Genomic DNA, 14,736 nt, shown 5'->3' with positions numbered 1-14,736 from the left:
ACAAGGTTTGAACTAGTATGTCTTACAGAAGTGTTACCACAATGTTCGCGTAAGTCATTAAAAGTACTGCAGTGGTTGAATAGTTGTTGGGTGGATTTGTAGGGTCTTGGATCTTTTGAGTTAACCCTTATAGGAACATTAAGAAATTGCATTAGGTTTAAAGATTCCTGCAGGCACTTGGATGCAGAACATGACCAAATCCCATTTTAAGTCACACAGGACAATTAATTTTGAATCTCTCAGACTTTGTAAGATGGCAGAGAGGAAATGGCATCTTTTATATCATCCTACTCGTATTTTAACTGCAAGCAGTTCAAACTGTCTGGCTTTAGGTTTGTTAGATTTTGTTAAGGAGGTACAAAACTGATTTGACAAACATTGCAACTCTACCACCGTTATGATCAGTGCTGCAAACACTCTAGGAAAAAAATCTTGTCAGATTATCAGGTACTGACTCTTTTGGCTGAGTTTATAATAACACCATAATATCCATGTTAATTGGGGCAGCCGAGATCTTGATCAAGTCCATTTTATGGAGAGTTCTTCTAACATTAGCATACACAAAGCCAGGATCTACTATATTTTTAATAGTGGTAATATTTTTCATAGGGCCAAGGTTTGATTGCACATTCCCAGTTAAAAATAGCAGCAAAATAAAACCATTCAATATCCTAGAATGTGTGTTAGTCTCTGGCAGTAGAGCGTTAAGAGTACTTTTTGCACAGTGAGGATGCAATTCAGAGCTTTGAGATTGAAAATACAGCAGCGCCATCAATTGTGATTGGAGAGAGAGAGAGCCATCCAATCACATGGGATATAAAGGTTTTACTTAAAGATTAAATGAGTCTTTTCCCATAGAAGTTCTAAAACTTGGTGAGGGGATAAAGATCCCAGATGGTCCAGAGAGAGACATGTTAATTAAAAAAAACAACAGATGTGTGTTGGCAGCAGTGTCCGGAAGAGCCAGTCACACTGCTGCCTGTGGTCATTGATAAACAGCAGCAACCACAATACAGAAGGTAAGCTAGGCAACCAAACTAGGCCCCAATAAGCCAACACAATTCGTCCATAACCCAAGAGCAGTAGCTCAGTTCAGGAGAGTCCCTTAGCATCTCTTGTGTAATCAAAATGAGCTTCATAGGAGGTGTAAAGGTTTCTATCAAACAGCCGTGCCCATGTAGTCTAGTGCTAGCTGTAATCCATGAATGCAGCAGCACTAAAAAACTTAAATCTCCTGGCGGTATAAACTGCAATACATTTCTTTTGTTGATGTATAAAAATGTTACTATTCATGACTGTATTATCAATAGAACCCATATGGAAAAGATATATATAAATCTTATAAAGTTTGTATCTGTCTTGTGTGAAACTTGTATGAAAAGCATATAAGTGTGAAAACAGATATAAGATCCCTTGAAAAATTATATAATGAAACTTGTATGTTTTGGATACTTACTAAAACAATGTATGAAAGTAATGCGAAAGTGGCCACTTTCATGAGTAAATCATGTAAGCCTTATATGATTTACTCATGAAAGTGGCCACTTTCATGAGTAATCACATATAAGTTTTTACTATTTCTTTTCCGTATGGGAAGACACGGGAGAGGGGAATCAAATTTCAAATATCCCATGCAGGCACACAAACTGGTGAGACTGGTGTCCTCCTTGGGAGCCAACATGCTTAACTCATCTCTAAACATGCGTTTCAAATTAATGCCAGAAAGTTATACTGCTACAAATCATCAGACAGGGCAGATATTAACTCTAAAGATTGTTCCTTTGAAGAATAAAGACTCTGGGAGCTATCATTAAAAGAGTTTTCTTTTTCCTGTTTTCTCATAATCAGTAATCGTTGACTCAAACTGGAATCCTGCTTGATGCTAGACTTAAAGTAGGGTGTAGTTTACTTTCTCTGTATTAAAACTGCTAGATTAAATGCAACAGCAGGGCAAGGGCAGTATAACTTAATGACTCCTTTTTTATTGTAGCTTTTTAGGTCGTTGCCGTACCGCTCAGTGAACGACATCTTCATATTCAGCAACAGGGAGACCAGAGAAGGTAAAAATATTGTTTTCACTGATTTTTCTTTCAAAGTTAACAAGGGCAATGCATGACATATTTTGTGTTAACAAGGGAAATGCTGTCCCCCCCACTCAAATTGCCCCTCTCCCGTTAAAAGCCACCAGGGTATGAAGCAGAAGCCGTTGCTGTGAGGAATGAAAGCCATTGAGTTAAGCTTGTTGAGTTTAATGGAGCAGGAAGGCTATAGTAGAAGTAATGGCTGAGGGTGAGCTTAGCTGCAGGCCTGTCAGGTACCGCAGGGAGAGCAGAGGAAGGCTATATCCTGCAAGATCCTGCTATTATTTACCCCTGACATCCCTTCATTTTTTAAATTAAATACTGTATTTTCTTAGTTGTGGCTTTAGGTCACCATATATAGTTTTGTGCTGTTGCAGCTAGAGAACTTGATTAGTTAAGGCAACAGGAAGTGGACGCCGTTTTGTGTAAAATTTCTGTTAAATCATAAATTGGCTATTAGTCCACTCTTCTGTGATGTGCAACTTTAAAAGCGATACCACTATATCTTTGCAAAGTTAACAGATTGTTTTAATGTGTTTTGGCTTTTGCAGTATCCACTATTGGTGAAGTGTTACCCTTATTGTACTTCCTTTGTATACTTTGCGACTTCTTGATCAGCCATGATGCTTTTGAAAAGCAAACATCCCTGCGGTAACTTTGGTGAGGCTTGATTTGGAAGATCATTAGTGATAATTTTGGTGAGCATGGGTTGAAGAAAGTGTCCTTACAAAACCTTAGATTTTTGTTTTTTGTAGATGCTTTTAACTTGCCTTGATCAAAATAATCTAGCATTTGATACAACCAAATGGGCTATAGGGTTCTTCTTTTGCTTTTTTCCTTCTCTCTACTTAATTCAAAACAACTTTAAGAATTATTTTTACAATGACAAACAGGCAACTAAAAGACAAATGGCAATGAAAAAGAAGCCTTCTTGGTGGAGGTACTTGGTACCTCTCAGTTGCCTTTATGCTTTAAACCAGGGGTCTCAAGCTTAAATGAGCTGTGGGCCACTGTTGGCGCTGTCATCTCATTGGAGGGCCACTTTAGTGTTCAAGTAGTACAAAAACACAAACAAGAAAACACCCACAAATATTTCCTCACTCTTAACTGAAGCCTTTCATTGACAATTCATTGAACTACCAAAAAAACAAATTGGTACTCTCTTTCTGGCCAGACACGTGACAGCACTTCTGTTATAATTTTGTTCGTATTTAACAAAATAAGAATACAGATGTAAGTGTACACATTAGTTTTTGACTGCTAGTGAAAATTGTTTTCTCTACAAATAACTCTCACTGAACTAACACAGCCAATCCCTCAACATGTTTGTACTCTCTGCTCATATTGCCTTCATATTAAGTCTTTTTTTTTTTTTTTTTGCTTTTTAAAGAAATTATTTTAACATTGCACTCAACAACAAACATCTCCTCCCTAACAAAATAACTTCAAGGGCCACATTTTATTATATTTCTTCATGGCCACAAGTAGGGGTGACGTGGGCTGCAAGTGGCCACCAGGCCGTGACTTTGAGACCTCTGTGTTAAACTAACATGGCTTTAGATAAGGCCACCTGTTCTTACCCATCACTACTTGTTGATAATAATGTCTTAAGTGATTGCTTGGTTGGCTAATTAACAGCAGCTTGGAAAAAGAAGTAGCAAATGATGACATTTGGCTCTCATAATATGCTAATGTCAACTAGATGTTGGCTACAGACACTGGTGGTTTATGTCTGCGTGATGGTGATATCAGGCAGGTGTTGCAGTTGTTAATGGTCAGTTTTATGTCTCGTATAGTTTGTTCTAGAGGCTGAACTGCAATTCTACTGATTGATTATAGTACAGACATGTCTGCGTGGGCATAATGACTACAATGGCAGGATTGATTTTATTTATTAAAGTAGAGGTTACAGTCTCTCCTCTCCTCCTCTTTTCTCCTCTCCTCTCCTCTCCTCTGCCAGATGGCTGCTCCTTAATCAAACTCTCGTACCTTAGAGAGGTAAACACATTATGCTGCCCTGATTACACTAGCTTGGTGAAGCGTACAATGGAATGTGCGTGTAGGCTTTGCATGTGCATGACGGCTAGTGCATATGTACTTGTGTGTATGGACAAACTAGACAGGGGTGGGGGGGCTCCTATTAAGAGGCGGTGCTGTGGGGTATACACTTGGGAACCTTCAGTCTTACAAAAAGCTCCCGTCCAGAAGGGATACACACACGGGAACAGAAATTGTTACTCAGCATAAAGATCTTCAGTTATTCTCTCATTCTCGGACAGTAAACAATCCCCCGCCCACTGTAGCTATGGAAACACTAGCTGCCGCAGGCCCTCATATGGCTCCACTAGTCTGTTCTACACTGTGGTATACTATAGTTATCCCTGCCAAGTATTGAGGCAGGCATACTGCTGTCATACATTCCAGCAAATGCCATAAAGGGTCCTGTCATACAATCCAGCAGATCAATAAGCCCCTGGGCTTGATGTCACACAGTAATATATGTCTAGCTGTGAAAACACTGACATCGAGGCAAGCCATGTAACTTGCTTTGGCAAGGGGAACAAAGCAGAGTGGGGCTGCAGTGCTAATAGTCTGGCAACCCGATAGTGTTAGAGGCAAACACTACGGTTTTCACAGGACTCAGCTGACAGAGTGCCGAATGACTGCGGTGTGGCTCTGCACGTCTTGGTCTCTGGAAATTCAGAGGGGGGAAGAAAGCAGTGTTACATGCTGCTAAGTTATAAAAACAGTCTTGCACTGAGAAAACCAAGCTGCTTTAGTGTTATTGACCTTTTAGGAGGGTGCAGAAAATTGTAAGCGGGTCATATTTGGAGTAGAAATGTAAAGGAGGTGAATATAGAATATGGACCCTGACAGCTTCCGTCTCTGTCTATAAAAACCAGGAGCAATTTCCTACATGGCTGAAAAGAAAATCCAGATGAAAGAAATGAGAATGATTTTATTTGTCCTTTTGTGATTCATTGTCTTTCTAGTTACTGCAGAAAGTGGCATCTTTCTGAAATCAGTATTTCCTTGTAGTAGTTAAGCACTCCTGGGATATGCTTATAGGTCGAGTCAGTCAGAAAAAATGCTGTATATTTAATTAGCTACAGAGAGGATAATTCAGACAAAAATCACAATACGTTATCTGTTTATCTAATTTCTTATGGTAATTAATGTAGTTTGTATCTCCTTTAATAAAGTTCTTTGTAGATTCAGCTGTATTTTCCGAGTGGTGCAGCCTATATTTCAAGGATGCAAGGGTGAATAGTTGGGTGGAGGTTGCCCGAGCAGTTATTCTTCGGATTTAAGAGATGATGTCTAGATTTAAGTAATTACAGCAAACAGTAACCAGACATTGTTCAGTACTGTCACAGCCAATTCAAACATTTTCTCTAACAAAAAGTTCAGATGTCATCATTTTGTTGAAAAGGAGGACATTATTGTGACATAGTTGCCTTTTCCCCCCTTCCTCTTCTCCAATGATTCCAAATATGGGCAGTGACATTAATAAGTAGAAAATTGGTCTGTTCAGGTGTCTGTGCCAGGATACAGATGAAGACAGTCATTTTGGTTATCAAATTAAGCTTAGATCTAGAGTAGTGTCATTTGACTAGAGTACCACAATGATGTTTATTCCACTGTGGAACACGTAATTAGCAGTGATGATACTGGCCTTTGATGAGGCCGGATGAGATATAGTGAAATCCTTCATGCATTATAATTTGTGTGGTGTGCAACAGCGTAGGCGTCAAGAGAATTAAGACTATGAATATGGATGTTGGGTGAGCATCATGAGAGTAAATGTGCTTACTCTATTGATTAAATCTCCCATCAGTCACCTAGCAGCGTGGTCCCCATCCCCTGTCTCTCCCCCCGTCTATCCTTTCCTCTCCTACATCTCTCTACTCATCTCTGTCAAGGCGGGCTCAGTGGAGTGGTTAAATTGTCCATAGCGCGTAAACGGTCGTTTATAAAAGTCGACAGACGTGGCGGTCGTTTGCTGAAATTAATTACCCCTCGAAGCCACAGCAAGCATGGGCTCTAGTCAGTCAGTCACGGTCCACCACCTCACATGCCCTGTACCTGCACAGAAAGACAGAGAAAGAGAGGGCTGGAGAGAGCCAGGTAGACTGGCATTATTTTTTGCAAGAGTGCAGTGACTGAAGGACGGGGATGATTAAAACTGGGAATGAATTATGAGTGATATATTATTCCATAAAGTGGAAGAAGTGGAGGTACAAAATCGACCCCCTATATTATGTTGTGATACCACAACAAAACACAGAAGACATCTTGGTATTAATCCAACTTGTGCACTTTTTAATTGTGAAGTACCACCCCGTGTGCATATATTACTGGAGCAAAAGATCCATGGGGAGTTTTGCGCTGACACAGCCCAGGAAGATAATGTGATACAGACCACAGTGACGTGAAACTAATCAGAATGTGTTCATCTTCAGCAGGAGTAACTTAATGAACTTCTGCAGTATCTGATGCAACACTTCTCTAACATTAATAAAAGCTTCATCTCCTGTCTGATTTGCATAATTGTTAAAATGAATCCACTGACGCGCTGCTCTTTTTTTCATTTTTAATAAAATGATGATCTGTGTTAAAGTGAGCCATCCCTTACTGTTGAGATGGGAGGGGAGAGGGAGGGAGAAGAAAAGAGCATGGGAGGAGTGGGATTTGCAAAGGGGCCTAAGGTGATTTGTCACAGTTTTGATTCAGTCATGTAATGAAGCATACACTGTTGTACAAGGGGTTATTGGTTTGAAGTGATATTTCATATGGCCTTATGGCAGTGGAGATGGTTTGGAATTTTTCCCATATACTGTAACACAATCTCTCCACTAGCTTGTCTGCCTGTCTCATTGCCTGAAACATGAACGTGTGTCCTCTGTTCTTAATCTGCTTCTTGCTGTTGTCCATTTAAAAATGCTGTGCCTCATATTTCAGAATATTTTTGCTAGTGTCACTTGCTATCATAGATGCTTAAGTAAAAATACTTAAAGTTGGTAAATGGACTGGTTCTTGTATAGCGCTTTTCTACTCTCACTGAGCACTCAATGCGCTTTACACAACTTGTGCATTCACCCAATCATGTGCATTTACACAAGCACTTATCTAAGGTTTTTAGTGCTTCTATCTAACATTCACTCACATTCATGCTCTGATGGATGCATCGGAGGGCAACATGGGGTTAGTATCTTGCCCAAGGATATTTGGCATGCAGACTAGAGCAGACTGGGATTGAACCACCAATCTTGCGGTGAGTAGGTGTCCCGCTCTACCAACTGAGCTAGAGCCATCCCATTATTTGTGTCGTAGAACTGAAGATGATTTCCTGATTTATTTAGAGGTGCTGTATGTGATTAGTTTCAGGCTGAACATTACATTAGGATTAGACTACCTACAGCACAGTACAGCTACTGCACTAACAGAGTCATGCATTCTGTCTGTCAGTACTTCTCCAAAGTGTCGGAATACTTTAGATAAGATCTTACATTACTTAAAATTCCATGTATTTGGATTAACCAAATCTAACAACTAGTATCTGTTATAAGAAAGACTAGAATCTGAGCTAGTCTGAGCCGACACTGCCCCAGTAAGCCTACAGGCATTTTTGCTGGTTAAAGACAAGTGTTGGCTAGTATCATCCTGTAACATTTCTCAGTATAAACCCAGTCAAAGGCAAAATGACTGTCAATACATTCAATATTGGTGTAGGAAATAATTATTAAAAATTGCATTTATTTTCTTTTTGCTGCAAGCTTTCTCCACATTATCTGACATTACACCAGACACAAAAGAACTTTCCTTGGCAACAAAACAACAATATAATAGCTACATAATGGGGACCCTTGAAATTAGTTTTAAAAAAAAATTAAATGAATGGGGCAGCATACAAGTGTTCTAGCCTCTACACATGTTGAAGAAGGATGACAATAAACACAGTAAAAACTACAATGGTGACTACTGCAGCTGCCAAGATGGTGCCAACCTGACTTGTTGATGAAGGCAGTAAGAGTTGGGTATGGAAATACTTTGGTCATCCACCTCAAAATGCAAAGGGGAATAACTGATCCCTAAAAGGAAATATACAATAAACATTAGGTTTAGTAAAGCACCTAAAAACCCAACTACCTGATTTATTCACAGATTTCAAGGTGAATGAGTTTCAGTCAATATCCAGCAACATCCAAATGATCATTCTCCTTATGTTACTGCGAAGTATGCATTTCCATTTAGGTTGGGAAAGCTGGCATTGCAGTTGTAAAGTCAGCTACATCACAAAGGCTATAATATTTGTAATGGCTCATGTCATATAAATGTTTAAGATAATTTGATGTAAATAACTTGTCCTGTGAGCAGAATCTTAGCATTTAAATGGTGTGCTATAACCATGCCATTCATTTAAAAAATAATAATAATAATAAAATAAAAATAATAAAAAAAAACAATTAAAATTTTTTTTTTTTTTAATTATTTTTTTTTGTTTTTTTTAATCGAGGATTTTATGTTTAGGTACATGGAATAATATGTATCAAATTGGGTGTGAAAAATTGTGTAATTATACTGGTATTGGTATTGACTGCTAAACTGTCATTCCAACTTACAGTAATACTTACAATACTTACAATATACTCTGGTAGCCCATTGACTGAGTTTAGCACTTAATCTTACTTCTTATCAATACTTTGAGGCAGCGTGTGGCTTTACTTACCTCTGCTATTAAAGAAGTCTTTGAGAATGTGGGAAGGTGTAAAGATTCACTAAATTTCAAGACTTGGATATTAACTTCAAGACATTTTATTTGTATATTCACATTATTTACAATTGTATTTAAAAAAAAAAACAACAACAAATTAATTAGTACATAAAGGAGACCCAGTTGAAATAGATGAGTGGCAAATTAAATCAATGCAATAAATCAGCAGGGAAGTTTTGAATTGCAGGTGAGATGTGTAACTTTTGGTCTTTCCTAGCTGCTACATTAGAGGCTTGAATCAGTCTTTGTGTCCTACATCATCACACAGCAGGAGCAATCTGAGGTATCAGGGGGGAGGAAGAGCAGGTTATTAAACCACCAGCCTTACCTGTGTTTAAGATAAGATAGAACTTTATTAATCCCTCGGGTGGGTTCCTCTGGGAAATTCGGTTTCCAAAAGCACAGCACCGACAGAAGTTACAGTTACAGTTGCCAATTCACTTTCTTTAAAATCTTCAGCAGTACTGACAATGTGCAAAAAACAGTTGAGAGAATGTGGCGTAGATGTAAACACACAATGCCAATGATATCATTTCTTTAGGTCTAATTTCTTCCCCTTTGAGTTCCTGGATTGAGGAAACCGTTTATTCTGCATTCTGTGTAGTCCCCATGTTTGTATCTCAGGAGACTCACAATGAGACAAATTTCCTCATGCTGTGTGTGGCAATTGGATGTAATAGTCCATTTACCACTGTAAATCTGCTGTGTGCGAATACCACTGTGTGTGTGCGCGTGTGTGGTGATATCCTGGCAAGTGTTTTTCCTGAATCCTACCAGTGCAGCTTCTGTAGAGGACTATCATCATCATATGACCTCTTGTATTTTTCCAGCTGTATCTGAACTAACATGTAAGGATTTGACTCTTGTTTTTTCTTCTTTTTTTTCCCTCACTCTCTTTTGTGGCTCAGTGTTTGTTATACATCTGGTGGTCAGTGATGAGAGAAACGCATCCCTGAGACACAGCATGGCCTTTCCTGCTCCATTTACAAACTGCTTTGATGTCTGTTATTTGTTAAACATTGGACTTGGAAAAATCCTTAGAACAATGTCCTTTTTGTTAAGAAATGCAGATGCAGCAGGGACACATTCAGTCTGTAGAAACTGGCTGAGAATTAGATTGTGCTTATAAGTCTGTTTGATATTAAAATTAAGACAATTAACTGGCGTGAACTTACTATAGTAATTAAGGCTGTCCTGTCACTGGATAAGGTAATTAGGAAGCTTTATTCTGGCAGCGTATGGAGTGAGATGTAAAGATTGTGCTGCTCATAATAGAACTATGAAGTTGTGGAGGAATCAATTCCCTCTCTTTCGTAAACTTCAGTGTCAGCAGAATCTTAAGAATTCATGAAACATTCGGTTGGTATGCTACTGATATTACACACATACACATCCCTTGGCTCCTTGTATGCATTGTTTTTTGGCATTCTGCACATGGTGTTGAATGAATGTGCAACCTTACTCGATCAAACACTGTGTGTGAGAGTCTGACAGGGAATGGATGCTCTTTAAAGGTATACTTACATAATTTCTGCTGCTGGCAGTTTCTCACAAATCGCTTGTTTTATTTCCCCAACATAATAAAAATAGTGATTTGATCATTTGAAATGATTCAAGATTGGACATGATGGAATAGAATTCTGTGAAAACTACCCAAAATTATCTGCTCAAATCAGCTTTCCTTTTAATAAAACTGTTGAGCCAGTTTAGTTTCCTAAACTTGTGAAATTGTTGAATATCTGTTGCAATTTTCTTTTTTTATGATTACACTAAAACAGATCAGGCACATTATGATGATCATTAATGCAAATGCTTTTTTTTATTTTATTTTTTTTATTTATACTACAGACTCACCTGTCTGGTATAGAAAAGTGTTCAGGAGTAACTGTTTGCTCCTGACAGTTGATTTTAGAGCAGAAATCTATGAAAGTCTCTCGATTTGGGGATGTTTAAATGGATCATGTCTAGAGACTCCTACGCACACAGCAATAAACTACCCTTCAAGCCTCATTAACATTTTGTTAAACCTGGATTGCATGAATCATCTAGAGCTTCTTTATTATCCTTCGGAAAGTTTAAGTGTTTAAACTGTCTCAGATGCCTTGTTGTTTATGGACAAGTGGTGTTATTAAAATATGAAAGTTGCCATTCGCACATTAAAAAAGACTTTGAGGCCTCTTCCTTTGAGTGTGAGGAAAAAATGAGTGTGAGAGTTGGTGATGCTGCTTTAGCTTGGATAATTTGATGTCCTGCTTGCCAGAATGGTTGCCATGGTTAATGTTACACATGTAATGTAGCAAAGTCCAGCACTGTTAAAGTTTAAAGCAACTATAGTAAATATGACCTTTTGAGCCTAACATTAACAGGTGCTAGCATGCTGTAACAGTAGAGGGATGTCAATGTTAGCCTTCAGCTCAGAGGAATATTGTTTCTAAGCCTCATAGAGCAGCTTGTATGGTTATAAAAATATGTGGCATCATATTTTAACTTAACTTTTTTTCTTTTTAATTGAAGAGTGTGTGTCAAAGCAGGAACCTGTTTTCTTCATGCAAAAGAGAAATCTTGATGGTTTGTACTTGTGCTTAATTGCTTGTCGGCTAATGACTTCAATCTGAGTCACTTGTCTCCCATTTCAAGTACATCATACACACTGTAAGATGAGCAGCCATTTATCTGATGACTTACTACCTTCCAGGATTACTTTGGGTTGAAAAGAATTTGATTTTATGGTTAGTAATAATTTACTGTAATGAATAATCACAGGTTCTTTAGAAGAAATATAGTCTAAAACTAAGTGGTTGACAGTATATAAGCAAATTTGAAGACTAAACCATGCAAAAACAATTCTTAAACACAAAAACACAATTGTAAAGATCAAGTTATTTTGATTACCTAACACTCTTATTGTATTGAAATAAATGTATGCACTCCTGATGACACATTTGTTTCAGAAGCAGAGTAAACAAGCTCAATTTGTCAAATGGTTAACAAGGCAGATGAAAGGGATTTACAGTGCTGAATTCAGGCTTGCCTACGGGCACGATGAAAGGTTAGAACTGTGTTGCACACTTTGACTCAGACCTGCATTCACACATCAGTGCTAAGGTAAGACCGGTAAGATTTTCCTCAATTAACTCTTGAAAACCCAGTTAGATCCTAATAAGAGCTTTATTTGACCAAGCGGTTCTGAGGACTACCTGGTGGTAAATACCCACTGGGGAAATTCCCTGGAAACAACAAACCTTTTTAATGTTTGTTTTTGCGTTGCTGAGAGAAATTGGATGTTATAGCTGGCCAGCAGTTGGTGATGCAGCATAACCTCTTCTTTTATTTCCTCGTTATCCAGTTTCACCCTCTGTTTTCTTTCTATGTTGCTTCCCTGTGTGGTGGATGACTATAGGGGAGTTACGTGGAATTGGTAGTGAAGATTTAGAATATTTCATACTGGGTCAAAGTTGCCCTTCATTTCATTTATTGTATACACACTCCACAAACCTTGGACATTAAATTTGTTGTGTTTTTCTTCCATTTTTAAGGACTGTGTTAAGAGCTTTTGTTAACATGGGTAATATGTTGGCAGTGGCTGCTGGAGCTGCATCAGTGTGTTCAACCAGTCACCCTACAATTAAATCTGTACCAATTACACTACGCCTATGTCAGTAAGAACTCATATTTTGTACCTTCTCTGTAGTAAGAGCTAAAAGAGGACAATAAACTGAGTTCTAACACTACAGTGGTCTCTAATTCCTGCATTTTGGACACGGGACACAAGAGAATAGTTCATCCAAAAGTCAGAATTATAAAGTTCTCCGGGTTCAGAAGTGCATAAACTCTGACCTGAGTGTGCTTGGTCCACAAAAGGCTGTAAAGATCATCGTTATCAGTGGTATAGAATTTTTTACCCATCTCTTATATATGGAGCAGTGTTTATGTTCATCCCCTGAAGATGTCTGTACATAAATGTTGCAGGTCTGCTGCTAAGGGCGGTGGGTAGATTCTTGGCATCTTTACTCTGCATGTCGAAGTATCCTAGCGCAAGATGCTGAACTCAATTACTCCTGATGCATACGAACAATGAGTGTGTCTGAATGTTAGGCGTAGAAAAAACAGTCCTTGTCTGTCCATTTCTTTTTGTAGCATGTCCTTATTTAGGCAAGAAGCATGGTGCACCAGCCTTTAGCCACTCTATCACCAGTCTGTTGCAGGGGAAAACTGCATGAATGCACGTGTCTTCACAATTTTGACGTTAAACAGCCCAACACAACAGTTTGTTTCAGGGTGACTTACAGCACCACATATCAACCAGTTACCTCAAGATTCTTAAAAGTAGAGATGGTGTCTGTCTTCCAAATCCAAACTGGAAGCTGGTTCCACAGAAGAGAGGCCTGGAATCTGAAGGCTCTACCACCCATTCAACTTGTAAATATTGAGTATCTAAGGCCACGGGTATCCTTAAGGTGAAGAAAAGCAGGAGCATAAACATCATTTTCTCCTCTTGGGTTTTCCACTTTTGTGAACTATGGGGAAAACAACGAAACAGGGATTGGTTTGGTCAATAATATTTAGTAATTTCAAGGACCATTTCACTTTCATAGTCTTTGGTCGAGAGCCATGTTTCTCAAACATTATGTTAGTAGTAGTAGTAGAGACAAGTGTTGCTGTCTTTACCACTACTGCCAAAAAATACTCTGTGACAATGGGAATAGTTCAACAGTCAGTTTTAGTAAAGTACGTGAAGTTTCCCTTTAAACCAGAGAGGGAGATGCTACAGTATATTTTTAAGGTGAAAAATATAATTTTGGTTATCCAGTTTTGCTTAACTGGTTTGTCCTGACCAGTATTGCTGCTATTATGAAAACCTTATATGGTCAGAAGCTGTTATGTAGGAAAACGGTTTCATCTTCAAAAGATGTTCAAAGAATAAAGTTATATTAGAATTTCAGAGCAAAACTCAGTATAGTTGTTACAGTTTGGTTTTTGCTGAAAATGTGACTTTTTATGACTACAGTGAGTGTAAACTAAGGTAGACCGGCCAAATGTTATTTGAGTTAACTGACCAGAGCAATGACTTCTCTACTCACCAGATTAGCTCGACTTGCTTATAACTTGCACGACTCACTCAAACCTGTGGAGAGTGGTATGAAAAAATTAATGTACATGTAGGCATAGTGACAAATGGCTCTTAGAGGAGCCCACAATATTAATGTGTTTTTGCATCACAGGCTGTAAAGTAGTTTAATTGCCCACAAGAAATGAAGCTCTTATCTAAGAGTTTTCATGTATGCTTTCTGTTCTTGTGCCCCCTCTTTCCACTGCAGTGCATTGTCTGCCAACCCTTGTATCTTTCTTTCTCACAGAGAGCTGTAGTCAGAGGGCAGAGCAGCCTTTTCATGCATGGCTCACTTTGCTTATGTAAGAGCACTACTTAAACCTGGTTACATCACATAACAGGCAGCACTGTGTCAGTGGGTCACTGTGCCATACAACCACTGAACTACATACACCCTCCATGTCGGGCCCTTTTGCTGACATGTGTGAAAGTAGCATTGCTGTGTGCAGCAAGGCATCCTGTGCAGTTTGGAAGGGACTGTTTTAAGCTTATAAGCTTTTATGTATTAATTTATCTCTGCTGGTTATATTAGATAATCTCAACAGTCTGTTTAAACCAGGATGGCATTAATTAATCACGTACATGTAGTGAAAAATGACCATTTTGCTGCTCAATTGTTGCTGCACCTGTAGGGTGCCAGCAGGGGGTCCTCTGTTTTCCAAATATTCTTTATGTATCCTCGTTGCACTCTTCACTCCAGCTCACACCGCCACCCACCTCCACCTTTCAAGCTGAGCAGCCCTTATCGGTCTTTCTTTTTCTCATATTCT

At 38.7% G+C, this 14,736-nt stretch overlaps 1 protein-coding gene across 3 annotated transcripts in view; it reads left to right on the top strand.

Annotated features, from left to right (window-relative positions):
• Positions 1-14,736, top strand: part of LOC101473661 (RNA-binding motif, single-stranded-interacting protein 3) — a 162,620-nt gene that overhangs the window by 26,679 nt on the left and 121,205 nt on the right. The window contains exon 2 of one of the 3 annotated variants that reach the window (XM_004568057.4): positions 1,991-2,060. The exons of the other annotated variants lie outside the window; for them this stretch is intronic. The gene's annotated coding sequence lies outside the window, so the exon portion shown is untranslated. The remainder of the gene's footprint in view (positions 1-1,990; positions 2,061-14,736) is intronic. 3 annotated transcript variants of the gene reach the window in all.

This window comes from Maylandia zebra, linkage group LG11, assembly GCF_041146795.1.
Source record: "Maylandia zebra isolate NMK-2024a linkage group LG11, Mzebra_GT3a, whole genome shotgun sequence".
Taxonomy (NCBI): Eukaryota; Metazoa; Chordata; class Actinopteri; order Cichliformes; family Cichlidae; genus Maylandia; species Maylandia zebra.
The sequence above is the reverse complement of the archived record's forward strand: the minus strand, read 5'-3'. Positions and strand labels throughout refer to the sequence as shown.